At 59.2% G+C, this 6646-nt stretch overlaps 1 protein-coding gene across 1 annotated transcript in view; it reads left to right on the top strand.

The window, feature by feature from the left end:
* Positions 1-5133: 5133 nt before the first annotated feature.
* FARP2 (FERM, ARH/RhoGEF and pleckstrin domain protein 2) overlaps positions 5134-6646 on the top strand; it is a 107146-nt gene continuing 105633 nt past the window's right edge. The window contains exon 1 of the mRNA XM_027766999.1: positions 5134-5442. The gene's annotated coding sequence lies outside the window, so the exon portion shown is untranslated. The remainder of the gene's footprint in view (positions 5443-6646) is intronic.

A 6646-nucleotide genomic window follows, 5' to 3' on the forward strand; every position in this document is an offset into this window, starting at 1 on the left:
CCGCGTGGCCGGAGCGGTGGCCCCGAGTGGCGGTGGACTGCGGTGGGTGGCCTGCAGGGGCGCATCCTCGTGGGCAGGATGGCCCTCGGAGCTGGCAGGGCCGGTGAACCCCAGTGTCTGCGTGGACAGGGCTGGTGAGCTGGAGTGTCCCCATGCCCGTGGCGGCGTAGGGGAGAAGCAGGTAGTGGTCTTGGACCTCGAGCACACCAGCGGGTGCAGGAGTCGTGCGCTACATGGGTCTGGGGTGCCCAGAGCAGGCCCAGCGCCCTGGGAAGCAGCACCTGGAGCCACAGGTGGAAACCAAGGGGCGTGCACCTCTGGCTTGGTGTGGGCCTTCCATGTCGTTTCTGAGAGGTGGGGACACCGTGGCAGTGTGAGCACACCACTGTGGGGCGGTGAGCATGGCCCAGCAGCCCTGGTGGCCACTCCTGAGCCTGAGGCCTGCCAGAGCAGACTGCAGCTAAGCCGCTGGAAGGGAGAACTGTCCCTAGCACCGGTAACAGGGTAGAGGGGCCAGCCAGGCCGAGGATGCTGAGGGCGCTGGACCACCACGCGACTGACCATGGTTCAAGTCCCAGACCTGAAGACTTGGAGGTCATACCAGGGGCAGGTGCATGCACGCATGCCTCAGATCCCAGGAGAAGAGGGGAAGGGGTTGTGGCCCGGGAACCCCAGGGGCCATCTCGCCTCTCCTCCTGCTGCCCCTTCAGTGAGCACACATACCCTGTGGCAGAAACCTAAAGAAAGAGAGACAGAGAAGGGACAGTTAAACCCAGGCTCCGTCTGCAGGGGGGCACTTCTCTCCAGCTCTGTCCCTCTGGCTTGGCTGGGGCACTGAGGGCACGTGAGACCGCCTTCGGGGCGTCTGACCTCTTGTGGGCCGCGCGTTAGCAAGTGGCAGACCTGCCGTAGAGGACACCAGGAGGCAAAGACACCCTGACCCGTGGGCCAAGCGGTTGTACCTCCCACACCTGTTGCTCCAGGCAGCCTTTTGAGCATTCCCAGATGCCAGAGACTGAAGCCAGAGTCGTACAACCTCTCCTGCTGGGACTTGCTCAGTTCCCCAGAAGCCCTCGGAAGACACAGGGCCAGGTCACACAGCCCCGTGTTGAAGTAGAGGGAGAGAAGGGAGACTCAGCCAAGTGGAGCGAGGGCTTCGGCCGGTCCCCCCTCCCGCGTCGCTGCACTGCACACTGTCACCGGCACGCGGCTAGCCGGCTCTCAGTACACACTGTGCACCTGTCCGGCCTGCAGGAGTTCACTGCTCATTTTCACATGGGCCTTACATTCTCGCAGTCTCCACACTGCCGTACTAACTCGCTTCCCAGAGCGGAGTCGGTAGTAGACCACATTTGTTTCTCTCTGCCTCCTGTTCTGCCCACGAAATGGGTTTAAAATGCACCTACCATGTGGGGTAGGTTGGAGGACTGCAAGTCAGCCTGGAGGCTGTCAGCAAAGGGCCTGGTACAGTGAGTCCTGATAGGTGTTGACTGGTGTTAACCAGGGGAATTCAGAAAGTCCTTAGAAGATGGAATTAAAAGTATGAGTTTATTTTGGTGCAAAATAATTTGAAATCCATACATAGTTTTTTTGTAGTAGGTATTTCTTTTTTTAAGAATTACTTAATTTTTATTTATTATTGTTATTTAACTTGACCAGAAACAGAGAGAGAGATAAAAGGAAAATGAGAAAGCAAGCTGCCAGGTCTGAGACTTAAACCGTGGTTGGCCATGGGGGAGTCCAGTGCCTTAACCACCAGCCACCCGCTGGCCCCAGCGGAATGTATGCCTGCAGACCTTCCGAAGACCTTGCCTCTTCTCAGTTTGAAGAATAATCTACACACTAGAACTAGTGAATCCTGGATGTTTATTTTTTAAAAAGAAGAAACAAAACAAAAAAGCAGTTGAGAGATTAGCCAATAATTAAGCATGGTTCTGCTCGGAGGAGAGGGTCGGCACAGAGTCACCAGGGCCAGGGTAGCTCGTACACAGGCGAGGCAACGCCCCTGTAAATCACTTGGCAGAGGAGTCCTGCGCACCCTGTCTTCCAGAAGCCTCTGCTCCTGGTCACAGCCCCTCCTTCTGAGCTGGGACAGCCATTTTCTTGCCGCCTCCTGCACTTGGCCATGCCTTGTTCTTCACCCACTTCCAGATCGCGGCCAGCTCCTGCACCCACGGGGAGCCCCCACGCGGCGCCAGGTGGTCTGCCGGCTCGCCAAGGTGAGGGCGACACGCGTTCTGGCACACGCTGCCTTGGCCACAGGAAGTCGCAGGGCTGAGCGTTGTGCGTAACTTACTATGATAAAGCCTGTGTTCAGTGCTTTCCTGGGAAGTATTAAATTGGTATAATCTTTTTTTTTTTTTGAAAACTAGCAGTATTTGGTAGAGATTTTTTATCTGGGAGCCGGGTCTCACGTAGCTGACCACAGTTTGAATCCCAGCCCTGGCATCAAAAAACACCAGCCAAAAAAAAAGGAAAACCCACCAGGCAAGCCACATGAGCATGCCCAGACCCTCGCAGGGCAGGGCGCAGAGAAGGGCTTACAGTGTGACCACACCATCGGTAGTGCCTCGTACTCTCCCTGGCAAGCGCACACGCCCTCTGGCAATATTTATTTTTTGGAGAGGTTTTAGTTACAGGGTGCATGCGCTCACCAGAAAGACAGAGAGACAGAAAGCAAGAAATCACCCCCCAGGAGGATGGCCACATCACAACCTTCCCCTCCATTCTCCTCGCGGGATCTTGGGCACGCACACACACGTGCCCGGCGTGAGTTTAAGCCACCAGGTCTGGGGCTCGAACCGCAGTTGGCTACATGGGAGTCTAGCGACATAGCCTTTACAGTAACTGCTGGTCCTTTTTCTTTTTTTTTTTTTAAGAATTATTCTATTTAACTTTATTAATTATTATTGTTGTTATTATTATTTTAGTGTGATCAGAGAAAGAGACAGAGTGAAAGTGAGAAAGCAAGCCACCAGTTCCAGGACTTGAACCGCAGTCGGCCGTGTGGGAATCCAGCGCCTTTAACCACCGTGCCACCTGCCAGCCCCCAACAATATTTTTAAAGGTTTTTGGTTGTTGTTTTTCTTTTTTTTAAACTTTGGAATCCCGCTTTCGGAAGCAAATTATCAGACCCGCAAATTCGGCCCCGTCGGTGTGGCGGCAGCCAGCAAGCAGGTTTCAGCAAGTCTGCCATTGTTCCCCCAAGCAATAGCTGAGCCATTGGATCCATGAAAATGTGCTTTAAAATATAACCTCCACTGGAGAGTAAATGCTGTGTACGCGGCAGTTAGTGTCGCAAAACTCGCGAGGGCAGGGCCAGGGCTGGAGGGAAGTTCGCGTGGCATTGTTTGAGTCACGAGGCGGCCCCCAAACTGGCACGTCAGTTTATAGACAGAAGGTACTGTACCCTCAGGCTGCCGTGACAGGTTTTGCGCCATCCCATCGCCCTCCCCCAGCCCTTCTAGCTTGCTTCCCGAAACAAGCCTCATTTCACATCCACCTGCAAAACCTGCTTAGGTAGGGCTTCATCCAGCCGGCCGCTCCCAGACCAGCCCTCCCACACAACCCCCACACGCCTGTCTCCAGGCCCAGCCCAGGCACTCCCAGGTGCGCCCAGCCCCTCCTGTGCTCTGTCTGGCCCAGGCCCTGGCCTGTGCGCACGGGGTGCCCTCTGCCGGCCTCGTCTGCTGACCCGTAAGCCCCCCTGTGGAGGCGACTGCTCCCCCAGAGCCACCTCGGCCCTCGCTGTTGGGGCCGGCAGTGGTGCTGGTCCTTCCTGTGTGCCCTTTCTGGGGCCGCCCTCTGCCTGCCTCTGCTCGGCAGAGCACGGCGCCTGGTGGGCTGAGGCCACCTGCAGGGCTGGGTCCTGACCTTTCTGAGCCTCGGTCCGTGTGGTGGGGCAGTGCTACAGGGGCTGGGAGCATTGAGCAAGCGGGCTTGGCCAAGGGCTTGGCTTGGCCTCAGCCGCGTGTCACTGGGGCGTGGAGCCGTCCGACATCCTGGTGGCACTGGCTTGGGTGTTGTCATGGGGGGCCCACTCAGCACCGGCCAGCCCCCTCTGCCGTCCTCCCTGGCTCTCCAGGGCTCTCGTCGCCACGTACCCAGCCCTGGTCTGCCTGCCCACTGCTGGCAGGGAAGCTGTTGCTCTTTGGCAGACGCCCACATCCCTGGCCACTCAGGCTGGCACCAGTGCAGGGGCTAAGGAAACACTCCGGGGATTACTCACGTGCATGTGGGGAGAGCCGAGGCTGGGTTTATGGGGCCTCTGCTTATACCTTAGCAGTGGGAGAGGGTCACCTTTAAGAAAAAGAATACAATGCCAGTTTAGACGGTCAGAGGGAGGGAAGGCTGCAGGCTCGAAACTGCCCACGGCACAGATAGCAGGCGCTAGCTCCCAGCATTCCTCTGCAGAGACTGTCCCTTGGTGCTGCGCTTCGTGGCTTTTGCTATAGGACGTGCGCTCGCCAGAAAGAGAGACAGAAAGCGAGAAATCACCCCCCAGGGGGGATGGCCACACCACAATCCCTTCTTCTCCATTCTCCTCCTGGGATCTTGGGCACGCACGCACACGTGCCCGGTGTGAGTTTAAGCCACCAGGTCCAAGACTGGAACTGCGGTCAGCTACATGGGAGTCCAGAGACATAGCCACTATGCCACCTGCTGGTCCCCAATGCTTCGTGTCCTGCCTCTGCTCTCCAGCTGGGACCACAGGCACCCCCCCACCTGCCCCCGCCCTGGTATCCAAGAGACATGTCAATTATCCCCCCTCTGGGTCCCCAATGCTTCGTGTCCTGCCTCTGCTCTCCAGCTGGGACCACAGGCACCCCCCCACCTGCCCCCGCCCGCACACTGGCTGGTGTCCTCAGCCAAGAGCGCTCCGTGTCACCCAGGCTATGGGAGCTCGCCCTCCTGTCTCAACCCCTCGAGTTGCCGGGTAATGGGCACACGGCCCACTCCCAGCCTCTCCGGCTGCATGGGGAATCGGGCCTGCCTCACACGCGAGCCCAGGCAGCTGAGCACAGCATCTTAGCAGCCCCCAGGGCCAGGCCAGGCCAGGCCTACACGTGAATCCCCACCTCAAACAGTGAGAGGCAGGAAGAGGCCCACAGGTGCTCTGGCGGGGTGCCGACGTCTGCAGTACGAGTAGGGTGCAGGAAGCTGTCTCTCCACTGCCGTGACAGGCTGTGGCCCCGGCCCTGCAGTGTGACTTTGTAGGCCCCAGTGCATTTCACTGTGGGCTGGCCGTGTTCTGGGAAGCCACACCTGTGCTGAGACGGCCGGCCATCACTGAAGCATGCACAAGTACCTGTAGACCACAGGAAAGTACCATCAACCCAGACCAGGCGTGGCCCACTCTGCTGCCCTGCCTGGGTCCAGGACCCACCCCTCCGGCACCTTGAGGACGGGCAGAGGCAGAGCTGCCATGGATGGCAATGGCAGGTACCCTGCGTCTCGGAGTACTTTGTGGTTGTATGCGTTTTACAAAAGCACGTGGCCATGGGATGCCTGGTGAGGGCCTCTTGCAGGACCTGGGGAGGAGACGGAAGGATCGGGCGCAGGGCCCGTGGCGGCAGCCTGCTAGTCAGCCAGCTGGTGGAGGCAGTCCGCCTCTTGGCTAGGGCCAGGTAACTGGGTTGGGCGTGTGAGGACAGCGTGTGGCTCCAGCTGCTGTGGGAATGTGGGAAGGAGGAAGTCGTTTTAGCAGCGGCCTGAGTGATGAGGCTTTATCCGGTGTTTCCATGCAAGTAAACCCCAGTCGCCCTGGTACGGGCTGACTGCCGGGAACACATCCACACTGACCGGGAAGCCCGTCCCAGAGCATTGTAGGGCGTTCCCTTCTGTCCCTGTCGAGCTATTTTTGCCCGAGAGCGAACAGCAGGGTAGCTCCTCCTGGCCCCTGTGGGAGGCACTGCTGAGGCACCTGGGTGAGGTACCTGTCTCTGGGACCGCTGAGCCGGTGCTTCTGGAGCTGAGGCTGGTTTCAAAGGGGAATGTACACTAGCCCCTTGGGGAACTCGGAAAATGACAAAGATCGAAGACAGCCAGGGCCGACCTGTTCCCTCTCCCTGTGGTACCTCTGTGGACATGGCGCGGGCACCAGCCCTAACCAGGGAGCTGCCAAGGGGCCGCCCGGTCTGGGCCCCAGGACAGCGTAGAGAAGCGCCGTCGTGTCTCCTGTCCCAGCCCTGTCCTCGGTAAGGTGCCTCGCGAGAAGGCACGCAGAGATGGCATCGCAAATGGGTTCAGGTCCAAGGAGCGGCAGGCCCCAGGCACCTGGGAGGGAGGCCAGGGAGCTGACAGGAGCTCGCCCCTGAGCCGCTTGTGAACCTCTGGCCTCAGCCCAGAGCTGCCTGTGCCTGGGGCTGACCCTGACAGCTTCAGACTCCAGAGCCAGCCAAGTGGCCACGCCCGGGAGCAGGCGCACCACACGGGCTCTGCGGGGGAGGCAGGGACACCGAGCCCACAGCCCATGGAAGGCAGGTCCTGACACGACCCTGGCCACACAGGCCAGTGCTGGCTCGGCTGCAGTGCTGCAGATCTGCCGTGGACCCAAACAGGACCTGGAGTTACCAGCATGCAGCCAGACCTGCCAGCGCCACGGCCTACCCTGGGCGCTTCCCACGAGTGGGCATGGCTTTCAGGG

This window comes from Tupaia chinensis, unplaced genomic scaffold (genome assembly GCF_000334495.1).
Source record: "Tupaia chinensis unplaced genomic scaffold, TupChi_1.0 Scaffold143823_1, whole genome shotgun sequence".
Taxonomy (NCBI): domain Eukaryota; kingdom Metazoa; phylum Chordata; class Mammalia; order Scandentia; family Tupaiidae; genus Tupaia; species Tupaia belangeri.